This window comes from Mobula birostris, chromosome 21, assembly GCF_030028105.1.
Source record: "Mobula birostris isolate sMobBir1 chromosome 21, sMobBir1.hap1, whole genome shotgun sequence".
Lineage (NCBI taxonomy): Eukaryota > Metazoa > Chordata > Chondrichthyes > Myliobatiformes > Myliobatidae > Mobula > Mobula birostris.
The window spans coordinates 7,520,176-7,543,855 of record NC_092390.1 but is presented as its reverse complement, the minus strand read 5'-3'; the positions used below and the strand labels follow the sequence as shown (position 1 = coordinate 7,543,855).

Sequence of the window (23,680 nt, the reverse complement as noted above, 5' to 3'; positions counted from 1 at the left end):
GGAAAGATTGCCAGGTCTGGGGGAAGCTCAGTTATCAGGAAAATTGAATAGTTTAGGATTTTATTCCTTGGAACATAGAAGATTGAGGGGAAATTTGATAGAGGTTTACAAAGGGGTATAGAAAAGGTAAATGCAAGCAGGCTTTATCCACTGAGGCTGGGTGGGACTACCACTAGAGGTCATGGGTTAAGGGTGAAAGGTGAGAAGTTTAAGGGGAAAATGAGGGGAAGCTTCTTCATTCAGAGGGTTGTGAGAGTGTGGAATGAGCTGCCAATACAAGTGGTGCATGCAAGCTTGATTTCAACAGTTAAGAGAAGTTTGGATGATGGCAGGGTTATGAAAGGCTATGATGTGGACGTAGGCTGATGGGAGAAGGCAGTTTAAACGGTTTGGCACAGAAAAGGTGGACTAAGAGGCCTGTTTATGCATACTTTTCCATGATTCTAATTAGATAATTGTTTCCTCTAACCCCCAAACCAACACCCATTACCAGTTTGCACTGGACAAGGCTAAATCAAACTTATATCAGGTCTTACTCACTGTCAAGGATCTCATCCAGAAGCACAGGGGTAAGCAAGATAAGATGACAATATATGCATGTTTAAAGTTCAACGTACATTTATTATCAAAGTATGTGCATGTCACTATATTCTACCAAGATAAATTTCTTTGCAGTGGCTGCAGGGGAAAATAGCTTGAGCTTTCTCAATACCGACCGCCCCCCTCCCCCCACCATGCTCCCTCTTTTTCTCCTTTTCCCTTCCCCTTCTAATGCTTTCTTAGAATCTCATTGCTGCAGATCTTTCAAGAAATGGCTTATTTGCAAACTTGGCAGCAGTTGAAGTAGAAGTCCACTGGAAAGGGAGTAAACGAACAAGCAGCCGCCCAGTTCTCCTACTTTGCACGTTTGAACTGACAGCTCATTCCTTGATCAATGCCAGCACCCTCAGCCAATTCCTGATGAAGCAGAATGGCAAAGAAATTTGCAACTGAGCAAGCTGAAATCAAGTCTGCTGACAACCCGTCTGGCTTTACGCAAAATGCATCAAAGCAGTTTCAGGAAATGTTCCATTCGACGTGTCCCTACAGACCTTTACTGATTAATATTTATGATTTGTCTGGCATGTGGGAAGCAAACTCTGACAAGTTTCTGTGCCCTGTTAGTGTCAGATGACATCTTTAATACATCAGCCTCTGTACAGACAAACCGTGCTGCACTAGTACACTGTGCATGTCAACTGCGACGAAAAGAGGCACAGACTTCCCATGGATAACACAAAATGCATTGCCACCAAGGCCATCAACCATGACTTGAAAGCTGCAATGATGTACAGTAGATCAAATAGGCTTACGGGAATGCTGCCTGGATTAGAGGGCATGTGCTAAGGGAAGCTTGGGTTGGTTGTCTTAGAGAGAACAAGAGAGGATCAGCTTACATTTTGCCAAATGTTATAAGGTATTACTGAGATGTTACAACAAATGCTACAATATTCAAAGTGTTCAGGCTACGTCATTATGGTTTTGTGGAAAGGAAACCATGTTTTACCAATTTATTGCTGTTCTAAGAAGTAACATTATGTGGATAAAGGGAAACTGGGTGAATGTACTAAGATTTGATTAGTTGTCACAAACCTTACTCCATAAAATAAAAACTCATGATGCCAGAGATAACATATTAACAGGCAGAAACTTGTCTGGCTAAAGGATGAGGCAAAATTGAGTGTGTCTAGTTTGCATGGTGTGCTCCATGTCTCTTTTTTTCCCCTTTTCTAGGTGGTCGTGGTCCTATCAAGGTCCTGATCTGCAATTGGCACACAAACTGCACTTTTTTAAAATGGATGAGTTCCTGTTCTTGGAGCTCGTTGGCTGGCTCTGTTCCGACATTCCCCAGGTGCGCCTTGGAAAATGGCACCTTTGGGGTGCAGCCCTGTGGATGACTGATTCCAGGCTGGTGTTGCCAAACTGAAGCGCCACAGGAGAAGGAACATCAAGGTTTTGCTGCAGTGGATGGAGGTCTCTGTAGTCAAGCAATCACATTCTCTCTCTTTCTTTTGATATGGGGAGAGTTTGCTGCCGATTCTTAGGTTGGGAATCTCTGAGTAAAAGAGAGGTGCGGTAGACTGTAACATCAACGGTCAGACCCCCCCCCCCCACCGCCCATTTGCTGTGATAAATGGGAGATATCTCAGAGTAAGTGAGTGAGAGTGAGAGTGGGAGACAGAGACAGAGACAGAGAGAGAGAGAGAGAGAGAGTGAGAGAGAGAGAGAGAGGGGGGGGAGGGAGAGAGTGTGAGAGTGAGGTGTGTGCGTAGGGGGAGAGAGCTCTCTGAATGCTTTGCTGTTGCTGGGTGGGTGGTGGGTGCTGACTTTTTTTTGTTGAAACGGGTGGTGGGCAGGGGATTGGTTGATGCTTGTTGCTGCTTGTGTGAGGACAGGGGAAGAGGGGTCTTTGGGGTTCTAATATTTTTCTGTCGTTCATTCTTTTGGGGTTCTTCTGTTTTTCGTGGATGTCTGCCAAGTATTTCAAGTTGTATACTGCGTATATTCTTTGAAAATAAACGGAACCAATTGAGCCAACATTTTACATTATGTTATTAACCTCAATGACCAAAAGTAATGTGTGTAAATCTGCTCACAACATAAAAAATGGACAGGCAAGAAAGTTATTAGGAGCACATAACTAGGCCACAGAGTGATTTATGTAGTTAGGTCAAGTGATTGGACATACACTGGCAAATGGAGTGGCAAAACATGAACTTGTCCATTTTGACTAATTAATAGCCAGTCAACTCTCTGCCACCATTGCCAAGCATTCTTTCAATATTATAATTGTCAGGAATTCTAACCATAAATTAGTTTGAAAGTTTTCCCTTTCTATCTTAATTCAACAACTGGGAGAATCTACAGCTACTCACAGAAAATGCTGGAGGAACCCAGCAACTATAGAAATAAATTAACTATCGGTGTTTTGGGCTGAGACCCTTCTTCAGGACAGATTCTATGATAGGAAAACTGGTATCAATAATGGTGAGTGGTCTCACTTACAAATCGCAACAATGTGGCTGATTTTTTAATTGTCCTCTGAAATAACCTGACAAGCCTTCACTTGTACAGTGATTCCAGGAAGTGGTTTCCTCCCTCCTTGCTAGTGACACCCATATTCCATGAAAGAAAGAGAATTGCTGGGGCCTCTTCCACTTTCACATAAGAATTGCACCACAGTACACAATAGATACAAAAGACAGCTATTATAACTGTACAGCATAAAACAGAATAATTCAATACCTGAATGTGAATGAGGCATAGTTAAATATCTAAATTTACCCAAATACTTCCAGGCAATAACTGAGTATTCCATCTGGCTCCTGACTTGAGCTTTGTGCACAGAAGGTGATATTCTCAGATTTGCCCTACATTGTTTTTAATTGGCTGCTTAGTGTTTGCTTTTTATTCATCGAGGCATTGAATTCAAGAGTTCTAAAACACAAGTCTATGTCTTCAGGCTCCTGTACCCGCTTCCTGGCTAACAATGAGGAGGGGGCAAGGGGTGATGATGGTCCTTAGTAATGGATGCTGCCTTTTTGAGGTACGTCCTCCCAATGCTGGGGAGGCTTGTGCACACGACTGTTTTTGGAACAGCCTTTTCTCCATTGGATTAGACTTCTGCATGGACAATGAACCCATGAACAGTAACTTTTTTTTTTGCTCTCATTTTGTACTATGTAATATTTTTCTTATATAACATACTTTTTATGCAATTTATAGGCTTTTTTTTTGGTGTTGCACAGTATTGCTACCACAAATCACAAATGTCATGACATACACCAGTGCTATTAAACCCGATTCCGATTCTGGGTCAGGAAGTTATGTTTCAGGTTTATAGAAGTTGAGTTAGGCTACATCTGGAGTACTCTGGTTGTTTCTGTATGGGACAGATGTGGAGGGTATGGAAAGGGTACAGAAAGGTTTACTGCCTGGATTAGAGGGCATGTGCTAAAAGGAGAGGCTGGACAAACAATGGCTGTTTCCTCTGGAGTGGCAGAGGCTGAGGGGAGATCAGAAAAAATAGCTGGAATCTTAGAAACTCTACCGCCCCCACCCCCCGGTTCAAAACGGCTCATCCTAAAGAGCTTGCCTTCAATGAGAGGGGAAAAGTTTAAAGTAGATGTGCAGGACAACTTTATTTTTACGGCGTGATGGATGGCTGGAGTGCACTGCCAGGGTGGTGGTGGCAGCAACAGATACGAAAGATGCTTTGTAGAGGCTCTTAGATAGGCAGATGAATATGTAGAGAATGCAGGGATAGGGACCATGTACAGTCAGAAGGGATTAAGGATGAAAGAAAATTTTTAAAGATAGTTAGCTTTATTTTTTTCAATGTACATGTATGTGTTTGTTCATTGTCAACGTCAGTGAGGACCTTGACACCATCTGATGCTGTCGAGATGAGCGTGTGATTTGGATTTAAGTGAGGGAGAGTTGCGCAGCGTCAGCCTCATTCTCTCTTCCCAATTCCCATCTGGATCCAGTGGCAAGACAGAGTCGAGACGGCTGGAGATGGGACTAGGTGCAGTAGATGACCAGGATGTCTTCTGTGTCTTGTCGTGCTCTACACGTTCCACAACACTTGCAGAGACCGCCTTCTTCACCTTCCATTGGTCTCGTCCGCTCAATCCGCCGAAGTCTGTCTTCACGTGCTGGGATAGACAACTCCCTATCTCACCAAGGGTTTGAGACCCGTCAGCTACCCTCACCTGGTTGAGCCGGCTTGTCGAAGCCGTTGCCCGGGGTGTGGCCGCTGTCCTGTGCAAACAGCTACGGGGAGCCACAGGTGAGAGCTGAGTACCAGGTGGGGACCAAAGGTGGACTAACCGCCTTGAAAAGGAGGTAACATGTTCCCCCACCAGAGGTGCTACCCCTCCCTGACACATGTAACATGCAGTGAAACACGCAATTTTGCATCAATGACCAACTTAGTCTATGGATGTGCTAGGGGCAGTATCACCCTGCTTCCAGCACCAAAACAGCATGCCCACGACTTACTAACCCTAACCTGTATGTCTTCTTTTGGGATCCAAAGAAACTGGAGCATCCGGAGGAAACCCGTGTGGTCATGGGGAGAACGTACAAACTCCTTATAGACAGTGGCACGAATTGACATCAATTTTATAGCTGGCACTATAAGGCATGACAAGGGAAATTAGGGATAGTATCAATTCCAAAGAAGAAGCATACAAATTAGCCAGAAAAAGTGGCTCACCTGAGGACTGGGAGAAATTCAGAGTCCAGCAGAGGAGGACAAAGGGCTTAATTAGAAAGGGGAAAAAAGATTATGAGAGAAAACTGGCAGGGAACATAAAAACTGACTGTAAAAGCTTTTATAGATATGTAAAAAGGAAAAGACTGGTAAAGACAAATGTAGGTCCCCTACAGACAGAAACAGGTGAATTGATTATGGGGAGCAAGGACATGGCAGACCAATTGAATAATTACTTTGGTTCTGTCTTCACTAAGGAGGACATAAATAATCTTCCAGAAATAGTAGAGGACAGAGGGTCCAGTGAGACGGAGGAACTGAGCGAAATGCATGTTAGTAGGGTAGTGGTGTTAGGTAAATTGAAGGGATTAAAGGCAGATAAATCCCCAGGGCCAGATGGTCTGCATTCCAGAGTGCTTAAGGAAGTAGCCCAAGAAATAGTTGATGCATTAGTGATAATTTTTCAAAACTCGTTAGATTCTGGACTAGTTCCTGAGGATTGGAGAGTGGCTAATGTAACCCCACTTTTTAAAAAAGGAGGGAGAGAAACCGGGGAATTATAGACCGGTTAGCCTAACGTCGGTGGTGGGGAAACTGCTGGAGTCAGATATCAAAGATGTGATAACAGAACATTTGGAAAGCGGTGAAATCATCGGACAAAGTCAGCATGCATTTGTGAAAGGAAAATCATGTCTGACGAATCTCATAGAATTTTTTGAGGATGTAACTAGTAGAGTGGATAGGGGAGAACCAGTGGATGTGGTATATTTGGATTTTCAAAAGGCTTTTGACAAGGTCCCACACAGGAGATTAGTGTGCAAACTTAAAGCACACGGTATTGGGGGTAAGGTATTGATGTGGATAGAGAATTGGTTAGCAGACAGGAAGCAAAGAGTGGGAATAAACGGGACCTTTTCAGAATGGCAGGCAGTGACTAGTGGGGTACCGCAAGTCTCAGTGCTGGGACCCCAGTTGTTTACAATATATATTAATGACTTGGATGAGGGAATTAAATGCAGCATCTCCAAGTTTGCGGATGACACGAAGCTGGGTGGCAGTGTTAGCTGTGAGGAGGATGCTAAGAGGATGCAGAGTGACTTGGATAGGTTGGGTGAGTGGGCAAATTCATGGCAGATGCAATTTAATGTGGATAAATGTGAAGTTATCCACTTTGGTGGCAAAAATAGGAAAACAGGTTATTATCTGAATGGTGGCCGATTAGGAAAAGGGGAGGTGCAACGTGACCTGGGTGTCATTATACACCAGTCATTGAAAGTGGGCATGCAGGTACAGCAGGCGGTGAAAAAGGCGAATGGTATGCTGGCATTTATAGCGAGAGGATTCGAGTACAGGAGCAGGGAGGTACTACTGCAGTTGTACAAGGCCTTGGTGAGACCACACCTGGAGTATTGTGTGCAGTTTTGGTCCCCTAATCTGAGGAAAGACATCCTTGCCATAGAGGGAGTACAAAGAAGGTTCACCAGATTGATTTCTGGGATGGCAGGACTTTCATATGAAGAAAGACTGGATGAACTGGGCTTGTACTCGTTGGAAGTTAGAAGATTGAGGGGGGATCTGATTGAAACGTATAAAATCCTAAAGGGATTGGACAGGCTAGATGCAGGAAGATTGTTCCCGATGTTGGGGAAGTCCAGAACGAGGGGTCACAGTTTGAGGATAAAGGGGAAGCCTTTTAGGACTGAGATTAGGAAAAACTTCTTCACACAGAGAGTGGTGAATCTGTGGAATTCTCTGCCACAGGAAACAGTTGAGGCCAGTTCATTGGCTATATTTAAGAGGGAGTTAGATATGGCCCTTGTGGCTATGGGGATCAGGGGGTATGGAGGGAAGGCTGGGGCAGGGTTCTGAGTTGGATGATCAGCCATGATCATACTGAATGGCGGTGCAGGCTCGAAGGGCCGAATGGGCTACTCCTGCACCTATTTTCTATGTTCCTATGTTTCTATGTTGCAAACTGCTTTGCTATTGTGCTGCCCATTTCATTAGCTCAATAAGTTCAGCATAACATAGTGGGCCAAAAGGGCTGTTGCTGTGCTGTACAGTCCTGTGTTCATGGTACACTCAACTTGTCCCTGTGCCAAGATACAAGAAAAGGGACAGATGCAGATCAAAAGTTCTTCAGAATCCCAAGGTCTTCTGTAGGGTCAGACCTTGACTAGTGACCATCTGGACATTGGATGTTTGAGAGGAGGAGATTTTAATCAGGTCCATTGCCCGAGTAGAAAAAGGGAGCAGCCAGTCATGGCAACACAATAGAGCTTTGACCAGTGACCAATCTACATTCGAGGTTGATTAGCAAGAGCCAATTAAGGGAAGGCAGGGGCAAGTGCAGCAGGCATCATCTAAGTGGACAGAGTCAGAGTGGTGACTCTTGAGGCTTCAGTCAGAGAAAGCAAAGAAAAGCTCACGGTTAAATTCTTTTCCTTTCCCTCCTTTATATCTGCCAGGCAGGATAGTGGAATGATCCTCTTGCGGGACGTGGGAAGGCAGGGAGACATCCAGTACCCCTGACGACTACAACTGTGAGAAGTGCATCCAGCTGCAGCTAACAAACTGTGTTAAGGAGTTGGAGCTGGAACTGGATGAGCTCTGGATCATTCAGGAGGCTGAAGAGGTGATAGATAGGACTATAGAGAGGTAGTTCCCACAAAGTGCAGGACACAGGAAACTGGGCAACCGTAAGGAAGGGGAAAGGGGTTAAACGGCTAGTGCTGAGTGCCTCTGTGGCCATGCCCCAACAACAGGTATATCACTTTGGACACTGTGGGAGGGGGTCGACTGAACAGAGGAAAGTAATAGTGGTCAGGTCTCCGGCACCAAGTCTGGCTCTGTGACTCAGAAGGGAATGGGAAGAAGAGGCACGCTATGGTAATAGGGGACTCATTAGTTAGGGGAATGGACAGCAGGTTCTGTGGATGAGAACATGATTCCAGAATGGTACATTGCCTCCCAGGTGCCAGGGTCCAGGACATCTCAGATCCAGTCCTCAGCATTCTTGTGGGAGGGCGAACAGTCTGAAGTTGTGGTCCACGTAGGTACTAATGACTTGGGTAGGACGAGTGACGAGGTTCTGCAAAGGGAGTTAGGTGCTAAGTTAAAGGGCAAGACCTCCAGCGTTGTGATCTCAGGATTACTACCCATGCTACGTGCTAGTGAGGCCAGAACTAGGAAGATTATACAGTTTAATATGTGGTTAAGGAGTTGGTGTAAGAGGGTGGGTATAAGATTGTTGGATCATTGGGCTCTTTCAGGGAAGATGGGACAGTTTGCACCTGAACTAATATCCTAGCAGGAAGGTTTGCTAATGCTGCAAGGTGGGGTTTACACTAGTTGTGGGGGATGCAGGGGGGTGGGGGAACCAGAGTGCCAGCACAGTTAGTAGAAAGGTTGTGGAAATAGATGTCGGCAAGAGCACAGACAAAGTCAGGAATCAAAAGGTTCAGCATGGCATGACTAGTGCCCTGAGCTGTGTATATTTCAATGCAAGAAGTATCATAGGGAAGGTGGGTGAGCTCAGGGCATGGATCAACACCTGGAATTATGGTGTTGTAGCCATTAGTGAGACTTGGTTGCAGGAGGGGCAGGACTGGCAGCCCAATATTCCGGGGTTTCGTGTTTTAGACGTGACAGAGCAGGAGGAGGGGTGGTGTTATTAGTCAGTGAAAATGTTAAGGCATTGCTCCATCAGGACAGACTGGAGAACTTGATTAGTGAGGCTTTATGGGTGGAACTAAAAAATAAGAAAGGTAAGACCATGTTAATGGGGCTACATTACAGACCACCCAACAGTCCTGAGGATTTAGAGGAACGAATTTGTAAAGAGTTTGCAGACTGTTGCAAGAAACATAAGCTTGTTATAATAGGTGATTTTAACTTTCCACATATTGACTGGTAATCCCATACTGTAAAAGGACTGGATGAGAAAGCGTTTCTCAAATATGTTCAGGAAAGTTTCCTTAATCAGAACGTAGAGAGAGCGTGTGATACTGGATCTGCTATTAGGGAATGAGACAGGGCAGGTGACAGAAGTTTATGTAGGAGAACAGTTTGCATCCAGTGACCACAATGCCATCAGTTTCAGAGTAAGTATGCAGAAAGATAGGTCTAGTCCACAGGTTGAGATTCTTAACTGGAGAAAGACCTATTTTGATGGTATCAGAAATGAACTGGCAAGTGTGGATTGGGACAGGCCATTTTCTGGTAAAGGTGTACTTGGTAAATGGGGTGCCTTCAAAAATAAAATTTCAAGAGTACAAAGCTTGCATGGGCCTGTCAGAATACAGGGTAGGAAGTGTAGGAAAACTTGTTTTTCAATATTGAGGCTCTGCTTAAGAGAAACAAAAAGAGGTACGTAGCAGGTATAGGCAAGTAGAAACAAATGAGATGCTTATGGAGTATAAGAAATGCAAGACAGTACTTCAGAAAGAAATCAGGAAGGCTAAAAGAAGGCACGAAGCTGCTTTAGCAGACAAGATAAAGAAGAATCCTGAGGGATTCTACATGTTAAGAGCAAAAGGATTGCTAGGGACAAAATAGGTCCTCTGGAAGACCAGAATGGTAATCCACGTGTGAAGCCAAAATAGATGGGGGAGATCTTAAATGCATTCTTTGCATCCGTATTTATTTGGGGGGCGGCTGGAAGTCTATGGAAGTGAGGCAAAGTGGCATCAACTTCATGGACCTTTAACAGATTACAGAGGAGGTAGTGTTTGCTACCCTGAGGCAAATCAGTGTGGATAAATCCCCACGACCTAACAATGTGTTCCCTTGGATCCTATGGGAGGCAAGTACAAAAATTGCGGGGGCCCTAGCAAAGGTACATAAAACATCTTTAGCGACAGGACAGGTACCAGAGGACTGGAGGATAGCCAATGTTTTCCAAAGCATGGATTGATACCTGGAAGTATGATGTGGTAGTTATTAGTGAAACATGGTTACAGGAGGGGTGTGATTGGCAACTAAATATTCCTGGATTTCGTTGCTTCAGGTGTGATAGAATCGGTGGGACAAGAGGGGGAGGTGTTGCATTGCTTGTCAGAGAAAATATTACAGCAGTGCTCTGGCAGGATAGAATAGAGGGCTCGTCTAGGGAGGCTATTTGGGTGGAATTGAGGAATGGGAAAGGTGTAGTAACACTTATAGGGGCGCATTATAGACCACCAAATGGGGAGTGAGAATTGGAGGAGCAAATTTGTAAGGAGATAGCAGATATTTGTAGTTAAGCACAAGGTTGTGATTGTGGGAGATTTTAATTTTCCACACATAGACTGGGAAGCCCATACTGTAAAAGGGCTGGATGGTTTGGAGTTTGTAAAATGTGTCAAGGATAGTTTTCTGCAGCAATACCTAGAGGTACCAAGTAGAGAAGGGGCAGTGTTGGATCTCCTGTTAGGGAATGAGATAGGTCAGGTGATGGAGGTTTGTGTTGGGGAGCACTTCAGGTCCAGTGTTCACAATGCCATTAGTTTCAATATAATTATGGAGAAGGATAGGTCTGGACCCAGGGTTGAGATTTTTGATTGGAGAAAGGCTTACTTTGAGGAGATGCAAAAGGATTTAGGAGGAGTGGATTAGGACAACTTGTTTTATGGGAAGGAAGTAATAGAGAAATGGAGGTCATTTAAAGGTGAAATTTTGAGGGTACAGAATTTTTATGTTCCTGTTAGGTTGAAAGGAAAGGTTAAAAGTTTGAGAGAGCCATGGTTTTCGAGGGCTATTGGAAAAAGAGAGATATTTACAATAAATATAGGCAGCATGGAGTACATGAGGTGCTCGAGGAATATAAAGAATGTAAAAAGAATCTTAAGAAAGAAATTAGAAAAGCTAAAAGAAGATATGAGGTTGCTTTGGCAAGTAAGGTGAAAATAAATCCAAAGGGTTTCTACAGTTATATTAATAGCAAAAGGATAGTGAGGGATAAAATTGGTCCCTTAGAGAATCAGAGTGGACAGCTATGTATGAAACCAAAAGAGATGGGGGAGATTTTGAACAATTTCTTCTTCGGTATTCACTGAGAAGGATATTGAATTGTGTAAGGTACGGGAAACAAGAAGGGTAGTTATGGAAAGTATGATGATTAAAGAAGAAGAAGTACTGGCGCTTTTAAGGAATATAAAAGTGGAGTAAGTCTCCGGGTCCTGACAGGATATTCCCTAGGACCTTGAGGGAAGTTGGTGTGGAAATAGCAGGGGCTCTGACAGAAATATTTCAGATGTCATTAGAAACGGGGATGGTGCTGGAGGATTGGCATATTGCTCATGTTGTTCCATTGTTTAAGAAGGGTTCTAAGAGTAAACCTAGCAATTATCGGCCTGTGAGTTTGATGTCAGTGATGGGTAAATTGATGGAAAGTATTCTTAGGAGATGGTATATATAATTATCTGGATAGACAGGGTCTGATTAGGAACAGTCAACATGGATTTGTGCGTGGAAGGTCATGTTTGACAAATCTTATTGAATTTTTTGAAGAGGTTACTGGGAAAGTTGACAAGGGTAAAGCGGTGGATGCTGTCTATATGGACTTCAGTCAGGCCTTTGACAAGGTTCCACATGGAAGCTTAGTTAGGAAGGTTCAATTGTTAGGTATTAATATTCAAATAGTAAAATGGATTCAGCAGTGGCTGGATGGGAGACACCAGAGAGTAGTGGTGGATAACTGTTTGTCAGATTGGAGGCCAGTGAGAAGTTTAAAGGGAACACAAGGGGAAACTTCTTCACCCAGAGGGTTGTGAGAGTGTGGAACGAGCTGCTGGCACAAGTGGAGCATGTGAGCTTGATTTCAACGTTTAAGAGCAGGTTGGATAGGTACATGGATAGTAGAGATATGGTCCTGGTGCAGGCTGTCGGGAGTAGGCAGTTTAAATGGTTTCAGCATCGATTAGATGGGCTAAAGGGCCTGTTTCTGTGCTGTAATTCTCTGTGAGTTTTGCTGAGTTGGAAGAAATTAAAATTGCATTTTCAATAGTCCTTTCACAATGCTCAAGTTGCCTTACAGCCACTGGAGTTTTTTTTTGTAGAACTGTCACTGCCATCTCCTGGTGAAAATGGCAGTTATGGCACACAGCAAGTTTCCCTAAACACCAAAAATAATAACCTTCAAATAACTAGAGGTAGAGGGAGAGGTAAATATTGACCAGGCAAGGTGCAATTTTCATTCAGTGGCCACTATTGGGTACAGGAGTGGATTCCAATGTGGTCTTCTGCTGCTGTAGCCCATTCACTTCAAGGTTCGATGTGTTGTGTGTTCAGAGATGCTCTCCTGCAATGTGCAGTTATTAAGTTACTGTTACTTTCCTGGCAACTTAAACTAGTTTAGCCATTCTCCCCGACCTCTCTCATTAAACAGGCATCTTCACCCACAGAACTGCTGCTCACTGGACATTTGTTTTGCATTTCGCACCATTCTCTGTAAACTCTAGAAACTGTTGTGTGTAAAAGTCCCAGGTGGTCAGCAGTTTCTGAGACACTCAAACCACCCTGTCTGGCACCAACAATCATTTAACTGTTAGATCACATTTCTTCCCCATTCTGATGTTTGGTCTGAACAACAACTGAACCTCTTGACCATGACTACCTGCTTTTATGCATTGAGTTGCCGCCACATGATTGGCTGATGAGATATTTGCATTAATGAGGTCTACAGATGTACCAAATGAAGTGGCCACTGAGTGGAAATGCAATTTTTAAAAATATTTGACTAGGTCTTCAGAATTGTTACTGGCATTGAAACATGTTGTTTAGCAGCAGCAGTACAGTGCAAGACATAAAACCTCTTGTGATGTCCAGAGGGTATGAGGTACAATGTATGTGTACATCACTCTCCTAACGTTAATGATTTAGACAGCAATGTCTGGCCAGAGAAAACCAGTGGGTCCACAAAGGACCCAATTCCATGCAGGGTGGTGTTAAGTAAGAACACAGCTACACGCTGACATTCCTCATTCTGTCTGGCTGCATTGCTCTCTCTCATCTCCAGCTAACCTATGGAACAAATTAGAAACAATATATTACCTCCACTCCAGAACTCAGAAAACCCCACCCCTGGTATGCAGTTGCATTGCTCTGATGCAGCTTACCTGCTCAGACACCGAGTCTCAGAGTTATTACTGACTTGTTCAGTGGAGCATGAGGAAAGATGGACCTCGTACTCAATTTCCACCTTAAGTACCTCCATCAACACACACACTGCTCTCTGCCCAAGACGATGACAAGACCCTGGGAAACATGGACCACTTCCCACACCTCAGGAACCATCCTTCATCAAAGGCAGACATTGATCATGAAATTCACCAGTGCCTTCAGTGCTAACCACACAGCCTTTGGCTGTCTGAGAAGAATGTTCAAATATCAGGACAAAAGCCTCAAAGCCCAAAACAGTGATTCCTGCTCTCCTTCATGCTGCTGGGATTTGGATAATCTACAGCAACCATCTACATCAATGCCAAATCAACAGAAATAGTCCAAGTCCACTGGCTGGATTGAGAACCAACATCAGCATCTTTTTCCAGAACTAGAACTACTGACATTGGCTTAAGGCACAGCTTGGGTGGCATTAAATAACAGCATGGACTGAACAGAACATCACAATTCCATGCAAAAGGAATGGGGTTTACCACTGAGTTTGAGCACCATCTTGTGGTCATTGGCTGCACCTGACAGTACAGGTGATCCCTGTGGTACAGGAATGAGCTTATATGCCAACAAAACATCTCACATCATGATTTTCCATGATACAAAGCCACTTTGCCAAAGCATCAGGAAATGCAAGTTGAAAAGATTTACTTTTTTCCCCCCCCATAAAATCCAAGTTTTTAAATCGGTGACTAATGAATATAGTAAGGGGAAATTTCTGTTACTCAAATTGCTGTAAAATAGCAGGGAGGTGTTGGACAGTGGAAATTACACTGATGCTGAATGTTTAATAGGACTTGGGGTGATGAGAAGGAAAAAGAATTGGCTTTCTTTCACGTTACTCTTTGAGAAATCTTCAAAGGCCACCAAACAGTCCTAGACTGAGTCAGAATTAGGGGTTCTAACATCTTTCTGTCATTTATTCTTTGGGGGTTTTTCTTCTGTTTCGTGGATGTCTGAAGAGTAAGAATTTCAGAATGAATACTGTGTACATTCTCTGGAACCATTACACTCTTTTATGACATGAAATTTATTGTTTGTAGTAGTACAATGCAAAGACATAAAAAGTTACTATAGATCACAAAATAAATTTTGACGAAGAGTCTCAACTTAAAATATTGATTTTTTACTCTTCTCCATAGATGCTGTCTGACCTGCTGAGTTTCTCCAGTTGTGTGTGTGTGTGTGTTGCGTTGCTCTGGATTTCCAACATCTGCAGGATCTCGAATTTACAAACTAAATTAACGTGGAACAATCAAGGAATGTCCAGTTGGACCATTCAGAAATCTGATCTCTGAGGGGAATAAGCTGTTCCTGGGTCATTGATAAGTTACATCAATGATCAAAGTCAAAGTAAATACGGAATTGAAGTACATGTCCTAGCTTGCAATTCATTTTCCTGCAGGAATTTGTGTGAAAATAAAGAAATACAATAGACTTTATGAAAAACTATATATAAACAAAAGACTGACAAATAACCAATGTATGAAAGACAAATTTTGATGTTTAATTATTGACAGGTTATATCAACGATTGATGTGGCGCATTCACACGAGTTGAATATGAAGTTCTACTAAGGGGTTGAAGGGTCCTCAGGTGACTGTAAAGACCAATCCAGGATACACATACAGTAGATTCCAGTTAATTGAGCCATTAGTTAATCAGGAAAACTCTTGAACAAAAAATAATCAAGAAAATAACCCAGATTCCCTTTATTTATTTGGGACTGTATGCCACTTAATTGGGACAAGAGATGGCCACTGAACAATATCTAAACAGTGTCACTTGTGTGCACTTGTGTAGTCGTTAAGACACTACAATGTGCTTACAGCAAACAGTTTTTAAGTAGTACCAGTTGTGTGTGCTTATGTTATGTTATCTATTTGGTCTGACAAACATCGATTCATAAAGAAGTAATTTTTGATAATTTTGTTTTTTTATTTTGACTTTAAAAAGTTTGCCAAGGTGTCACGGAAAGATTTGACAATAGCCAAAAACATCATCCTACTGGACCAAATGGCAGCATTCATTGGATGACTTCCTGTGTTGAGAACTATTTGGAACTAATACATAGTTTTATAGTACTGCAGAACTATTGGTAGTGTTTTAACTTGTTCTCTATTTCATTTAAATATATAATGTTACACAAGCACATAATCTGTCTGATAAATGGTTATACTTTTTAATTATTTCAATGAAATTTCGGTTAATTGGGCAACCGCTTATTTGGGCCAAATTTTATTGATTTAACTGAAAACCACTATATTCTGGTATAGCGTGGGTAAGCGTAAGCGGTGGCTGTGGTTAGTATTTTGGGTTGTTTGCTTGTTCAATACCTCCTTTCACAGCTGCTACTTGTTTTCTGTGGGCGTTCTCATGTAGCACAGCTCCAGAGGTTGAATTATTGATGTAACCTATTGAGTTCAAGTTTATTGTTGCCCGACTATATTTTTACAGGTCCTCCATTGGTCGGGCTCGACCATGCATGCTGTTACACGCAGGCCAGGGCAGTACGGGGAGTAGGCTGATGCCCTTGCAGCAGGCTCCCCCACTCCATGCAGCTGAGGAATCCAAAGGAACGGCAGAGACCAGTACAGCTTGGCACCAATGACATTACAGGAGTTGCCAGTCTGCATTGAACTCAATGTACAACTGCCCCAGGGACTCCAGCTCTGGATTCTTCCCCGGGGTTTACTCAAAGCCTTCCTCATGAGTAGGTATAACTGCAAAGTAGCAGAGGTTTGAGATCAGAGATCTTAGAGATTTTCTCCCAGGTGAGCTAACAACCATGGCTGACGAGCCCCATCTGCCCAAAATGACTTGCTTTAAGGCACAAGTATCCTGCCTTTGACCCTTTTCCTGTCAAAAACACTTTCGCTGGGCTTCACAGCTAACCCATATGTGAAGGCCAGGGACTCAGCTTGGTTGTCAGGCTGTTTGAGATGCACACCACTGGGATAATTTAATAGGTAGTGGGAGCTTGTCCCCATTACCCACCCTCTCCCTTGGCTACAACAAATGGTTGCACATGTATACAACCAAATGAAATGGGGTGTGGGGAGTAGCTTTATTTGTCATATGTACATTGAAACACAGAGAACTTTGTCCTCTGTGTCAAATCAAATCAGCTAGGATTGTGCGGCCAGACCATAATTGTAGCCATGTTTCCGGCACCAACATAGCATACCATCAACTCAGTAACCCTAACTGTATGTCTTTGAAATATGGGAGGAAACCAGAGGAAACCCACGTGGTCACGGGGAGAACGTAGAAACTCCCTACGGACAGCAGTGGGAATTGAATTTTGATCCGTGATCGCTGGTGCTGTAAAGCAATGCATTAACCACCACGCTACCATTCACCCTCTGCTTTGCCCTAAATCCCAGTTCTAGCAACACTCAAACCTAAAGGCATTGAAATATTGTTAAAAGCTGGGGTTACTAAATGAGGGCACAGGCAGAGGACAGATTGAGAACAATTATCTACAGAACCAGCGGCAAGAATTTTTTTTTTTTGCAAGCTTCAAAGTAGTGCCCTGCTATGCACGCCTGAAAAAATGGAGAGGATTATAAGTAACAACCTGATAAGTCCATAAGACATTAAGATATAGGAGCAGAATTAGGCCACTTGGCCCATCGAGTCTGCTCTGCCATTCATCACGGCTAATTCATTTTCCCTCTCAGCCCCAATCTCCTAACTTCTCTTTTTTTAAAAAACTATACAAGTTTATTTACATTATCTATACATAAGATATACACAGTAAATATTTACATGAAAGTAAGTATCCCTTTATGCCCTGACAAGGCTGTGTACTCAGCCCCCTGCTGTACTCACTGTACACCCATGATTGTGTAGCCAAGTTTCCATCAAACTCAATATATAAGTTTGCTGATGACACAACAATTGTGGGCTGCATCTCGGGTAATGATGAGTTTGAGTACAGAGAGGAAATTAAGAACCTGGTGGCATGGTGCAAAGACAATAACCTATCCCTCAACGTCAGCAAGACGAAGGAATTGGTTGACTTCAGAAGGAGTAGCGGACCGCACGACCCAATTTACATCGGTGGTGCGCAAGTGGAACAGGTCAAAAGCTTTAAGTTCCTTGGGGTCAATATCACAAATGACCTGACTTGGTCCAACCAAGCAGAGTTCACTGCCAAGAAGGCCCACCAGCACCTTTACTTTCTGAGAAAACTAAGGAAATTTGGCCTGTCCCCTAAAACCCTCACTAATTTTTATAGATGCACCGTAGAAAGCATTCTTCTAGGGTGCATTACAACCTGGTATGGAAGTGGTCCTGTCTAAGACTGAAAGAAGCTGCAGAAGACTGTGAACACGGCGCAGCACATCACACAAACCAATCTTCTGTCCGTGGACTCACTTTACACCGCACGCTGTCGGAGCAGTGCTGCCAGTATAATCAAGGACACGACCCACCCAGCCAACACACTTTTCGTCCCTCTTCCCTCTGGGAGAAGGCTCAGGAGCTTGAAGACTCACACGGCCAGATTTGGGAACAGCTTCTTTCCAACTGTGATAAGACTGCTGAACGGATCCTGACCCGGTTCTGGGCCGTACCCTCCAAATATCCGGACCTGCCTCTCGGTTTTTTGCACTACCTTACTTCCCATTTTTCTATTTTCTATCTATGACTTATAATTTAAATTCTTAATATTTACTAATTTTAACTATTTTTAATATTTTTAATATTTAATATTTGTAATCCAAGGAGCGTGAAGCGCAGAATCAAATATCGCTGTGATGATTGTACGTTCTAGTACCAATTGTTTGGCGACAATAAAGTATAAAGTATTCAAGAACCTATCAACCTCTGCCTTAAATGTGCCCTAACTCATGGCCCCCACAGCCGCTTGTGGCAACGAATTCTACAGATTCACCACTCACTGGCTGAAGAAATTCCTCCTGATCTCCATTCTAAAAGCATGCCCTTCTATGCGTCCTCAGGTCTTAAGACTCACCTGCCATATGAAACATCCCTCCACATCCACTCTGTTGAGACCTTTTAACATTTAATAGATTTCAATTAGGTCGCCCCCACCCCCCCCACCATTTTTTCTGAATTCCAGCGAGTACAGGCCAAGAGCCATCAAATGTTCTTTGACGAACCTTTCAACCCCAGAATAATCTTCATGAACCACCTTTGAACCTTCTCCAGTGCCAACACATCCTTTCTTAGATACGGGGCCCAAAACTGCTCACAATACTCCAAGTGAAGCCTCACCAGTGCTTTATAAATTATCAACATTATATCCTTGTAGTTGTATTCTAGTCCTCTTGAAATGAATGCTAATATCTCATTTGCTTTTCTCACCACTGACTCAAACTGAAAATTAACTTTTTGGGGATCCTGCACAAGGACTCCAAAGTCCCTTTGCACCTCCGATTATTGGATTTTCTCTCCATTTAGAAAGCAGTCAATCCTTTCATTTCTTCTACCAAAGTGCATGATCCTATACTTCCTGACACTGTATTCCATCTGCCATTTCTTTGCCCACTCTCCTAATCTGTCTAAGTCCTCTGTAGCCTCTCTACTTCCTCAAAACTACCTGCCCCTCTACCTATCTTCAGATTGTCTGCAAACTTTGCTACAAAGCCATCAATTCCATCATTAACATATAATGTAAAAAGAAGTGGTCCTAATACAGACCCCTGTGGAACATCACTAGTCACTGGCAACTAACCAGAAAAGGTTCCCTTTATTCTTACTCTTTCCCTCCTGCGCGTCAGCACTGCTTTATCCATGTTAGAATCTTTCCTGTAATATCATGGGCTTGTAACTTATTAAGCAGCCAAATTTGTGGCGTCTTTTAAAGGCTTTCTGAAAATTCAAGTGCACGACATCAACCGATTTTCATTTGTCTATTCTGCTTGTTATTTCTTCAAAGAAAGAGATTCGTCAGGCAAGATTCACCCTTGAGGAAACCATACTGACTACTGCCTATTTTATCATGTGCTTCCAAGTACCCTGAACCTCATCCTTAACAATTGACTCCAACATCTTCCCAACCATTGATATTTGACTAACTGGCCTATAATTTCAGGCAGAAAGGGAATGGGTGGCCACTAAACAGCGTAGCAGTAGGCAGGTAGTGCAGGAGTCCCCTGAGGTCATCTCCCTCCTAAAGAGATATACTGTTTTGGATACTGTTGGGGGAGATGTCTCATCAGGGGAAGGCAGCAGCAGCAGCTGAGTTCATGGCACCATGGGTGACTCTGCAGCACAGGAGGGAAGGAAAAGGAGTGGGAGACCTATAGTGATAGGGGATTCGATTGTAATGGGAACAGATAGGCGTTTCTGCGGCCGCAAACGAGACTCCAGGAGGGTATGTTGCCTCCCTGGTGCAAGGGTCAAGGATGTCTCTGAGCGGCTGCAGGACATTCTGGAGAAGGAGGGTGAACAGCCAGTGGTCGTGGTGCACATAGGTGCCAATGATATAGGTAAAAAAACAGGATGAGGTCCTACAAGGTGAATTTAGGGAGTTAGGAGATAAACTAAAAAGTAGGACCACAAAGGTAATAATCTCTGGATTACTACCAGTGCCACGTGCTAGTCAGAGTAGAAACAGGAGGATATTTCAGATGAATACGTGGCTTGAAAAATGGTGCAAGGGGGAGGAATTTAAATTGCTGCGGCATTGGAATCAGTTCTGGAGGAGGTGGGACCGGTACAAACAGGACGGTCTGCACCTGGGCTGGACTGGAACCAATGTCTTAGGGGGAGCGTTTGCTACTGTTGTTCAGGAGGATTCAAATTAATGTGGCAGGGGGATGGGAACAAGTGCAGAGAGACAGAGGGGTGTAAAATGAGGGTAGAAGCAAAAAGTAGTAAGGTGAAAAGTAAAAGTGGCAGGCCGGCAAATCCAGGGCAAAAATCAAAAAAGGCCACTTTTCAACATAATTGTATAAGGGCTAAGAGTGTTGTAAAAGCGAGCCTGAAGGCTTTGTGTGTCAATGTAAGGAGCATTCGTAACAAGGTGGATGAATTGAATGTGTAGATAGTTATTAATGAATATGATATAGTTGGGATCACAGAGACATGGCTCCGGGGTGACCAGGGATGGGAGCTCAACATTCAGGGATATTCAATATTCAGGAGGGATAGACATGAAAGAAAAGGAGGTGGGGTAGCATTGCCAGTTAGGGAGGAGATTAACGCAATAGAAAGGAAGGACATTAGCTGGGAGGATGTGGAATCGATATGGGTAGAGCTGCATAACACTAAGGGGCAGCAAACACTGGTGGGAGTTGTGTATAGGCCACCAAACAGTAGTAGTGAGGTTGGGGATGACATTAAACAGGAAATTAGAAATGCGTGCAATAAAGGAATAGTAGTTATAATGGGTGACTTCAATCTACATATAGATTGGGTGAACCAAATTAGTAAGGGTGCTGAGGAAGAGGATTTCTTGGAATGTATGCGGGATAGTTTTCTGAACCAACATGTCAAGGAACCAACTAGAGAGCAGGCCATTCTAGACTGGATATTGAGCAATGAGGAAGGGTTAGTTAGTAATCTTGTCGTGCGATAATATGATGACTATAATATGGTGGAATTCTTCATTAAGATGGAGAGTGATATAGTTAATTCAGTAACAAAGGTTCTGAACTTAAAGAAGGGCAACTTTGAAGGTATGAGACGTGAATTAGCCAAGATAAACTGGCAAATGATACTTAAAGGATTGACGGTGGATATGCAATGGCAAGCATTTAAAGATCGCATGGATGAACTACAACAATTGTTCATCCCAGTTTGGCAGAAGAATAAACCAGGGAAGGTAGTGCACCTGTGGCTGACAAGGGAAATTAGGGACAGTATCAATTCCAAAGAAGAAACATTCGAATTAGCCAAAAAAAGCAGCTCACCTGAGGACTGGGAGACAGTCAGAGTCCAGCAGAGGAGGACAAAGGGCTTAATTAGGAAAGGGAAAAAAGATTATGAGAGAAAGCTGGCAGGGAACATAAAAAATGACTGTAAAAGATTTATAGATATGTGAAAAGAAAAAGATTGGTTAAGACAAATCTAGGTCCCTTACAGTCAGAAACAGGTGAATTGATCATGGGGAACAAGGACATGACAGACCAATTGAATAACTACTTTGGTTCTGTCTTCATTAAGGAGGACATACATAATCTTCCGGAAATAGTAGGGGACAGAGGGTCCAGTGAGATGGAGGAACTGAGCGAAATACATGTTAGTAGGGAAGTGGTGTTAGGTAAATTGAAGGGATTAAAGGCAGATAAATCCCCAGGGCCAGATGGTCTGCATTCCAGAGTGCTTAAGGAAGTAGCCCAAGAAATAGTGGATGCATTAGTGATAATTTTTCAAAACTCATTAGATTCTGGACTAGTTCCTGAGGATTGGAGGGTGGCTAATGTAACCCCACTTTTTAAAAAAGGAGGGAGAGAGAAACCAGGGAATTATAGACCGGTTAGCCTAACGTCGGTGGTGGGGAAACTGCTGGAGTCAGTTATCAAAGATGTGATAACAGCACATTTGGAAAGCGGTGAAATCATCGGACAAAGTCAGCATGCATTTGTGAAAGGAAAATCATGTCTGACGAATCTCATAGAATTGTTTGAGGATATAACTAGTAGAGTGGATAGGGGAGAACTAGTGGATGTGGTATATTTGGATTTTCAAAAGGCTTTTGACAAGGTCCCACACAGGAGATTAGTGTGCAAACTTAAAGCACACGGTATTGGGGGTATGGTATTGATGTGGATAGAGAATTGTTTGGCAGACAAGAAGCAAAGAGTGGGAGTAAACGGGACCTTTTCAGAATGGCAGGCAGTGACTAGTGGGGTACCGCAAGGCTCAGTGCTGGGACCTCAGTTGTTTATAACATATATTAATGACTTAGACGAAGGAATTAAATGCAGCATCTCCAAGTTTGCGGATGACACGAAGCTGGGTGGCAGTGTTAGCTGTGAGGAGGATGCTAAGAGGATGCAAGGTGACTTGGATAGGTTAGGTGAGTGGACAAATTCATGGCAGATGCAATTTAATGTGGATAAATGTGAGGTTATCCACTTTGGTGGCAAGAACAGGAAAACAGATTATCATCTGAATGGTGGCCGATTAGGAAAAGGGGAGGTGCAATGAGACCTGGGTGTCATTGTACACCAGTCATTGAAAGTGGGCATGCAGGTACAGCAGGCCGGAAAAAGGCAAATGGTATGCTGGCATTCATAGCAAGAGGATTCGAGTACAGGAGCAGGGAAGTACTACTGCAGTTGTACAAGGCCTTGGTGAGACCACACCTGGAGTATTGTGTGCAGTTTTGGTCCCCTAATCTGAGGAAAGACATTCTTGCCATTGAGGGAGTACAAAGAAGGTTCACCAGGTTGATTCCTGGGATGGCAGGACTTTCATATGATGAAAGACTGGATCGACTAGGCTTATACTCTCTGGAATTTAGAGGATTGAGGGGGAATCTGATTGAAACGTTTAAAATTCTGAAGGGATTGGATAGACTAGATTGTTCCCGATGTTGGGAAGTCCAGAACAAGGGGTCACAGTTTGAGGATAAAGGGGAAGCCTTTTAGGACCGAAATGAGGAAAAACTTCTTCACACAGAGTGTGGTGAATGTGTGGAATTCTCTGCCACAGGAAACAGTTGAGGCCAGTTCATTGGCTATATTTAAGAGGGAGTTAGATATGGCCCTTGTGGCTAAAGGGATCAGGGGGTATGGAGAAAAGGCAGGTACAGGGTTCTGAGTTGGATGATCAGCCATGATTGTACTGAATGGCGGAGCAGGCTCGAAGGGCCGAATGGCCTACTCCTATTTTCTATGTTTCCTTTCTTCTGCCTTTCTCTCTTCTTGAAGAGGAGTAGCATTTGCAATTTTCCAGTCTTTCAAAACTATTTGAAAACCTAGTGATTCTTGAAAGATCATTACGAATGCCTCCACGAGCTCTTCAGCCACCTCTTCAGAACCGTGGGGTGTACACAATCTGGTCCAGGTGACTTAGCTATCTTCAGACCTCTTTCCCAAGAACCTTCTCCTTATTAATGGCAATTCTCACACTTCTGACCCCTAATGCACTCCAACTTCCAGCATAGTGCTGGTGTATTCCACAGTGAAGACCAATGCACAACACTTATTCAGTTCGTTTGTCATTTCCTTGTCCCCATTACTACCTCTCCAGTATTGTTTTCCAGCAGTCCAATACCCACTCGCCCCTCGTTTTTACTTTATGTATATGAAGAAACTTTTGGTATCCTCTTTAATATTCTTGGCTAGCTTA

At 43.3% G+C, this 23,680-nt stretch overlaps 1 protein-coding gene across 1 annotated transcript in view; it reads right to left on the bottom strand.

Moving 5' to 3' along the window:
• Positions 1-23,680, bottom strand: part of mrpl43 (mitochondrial ribosomal protein L43) — a 38,474-nt gene that overhangs the window by 6,330 nt on the left and 8,464 nt on the right. The gene's annotated exons all lie outside the window — the stretch shown is intronic.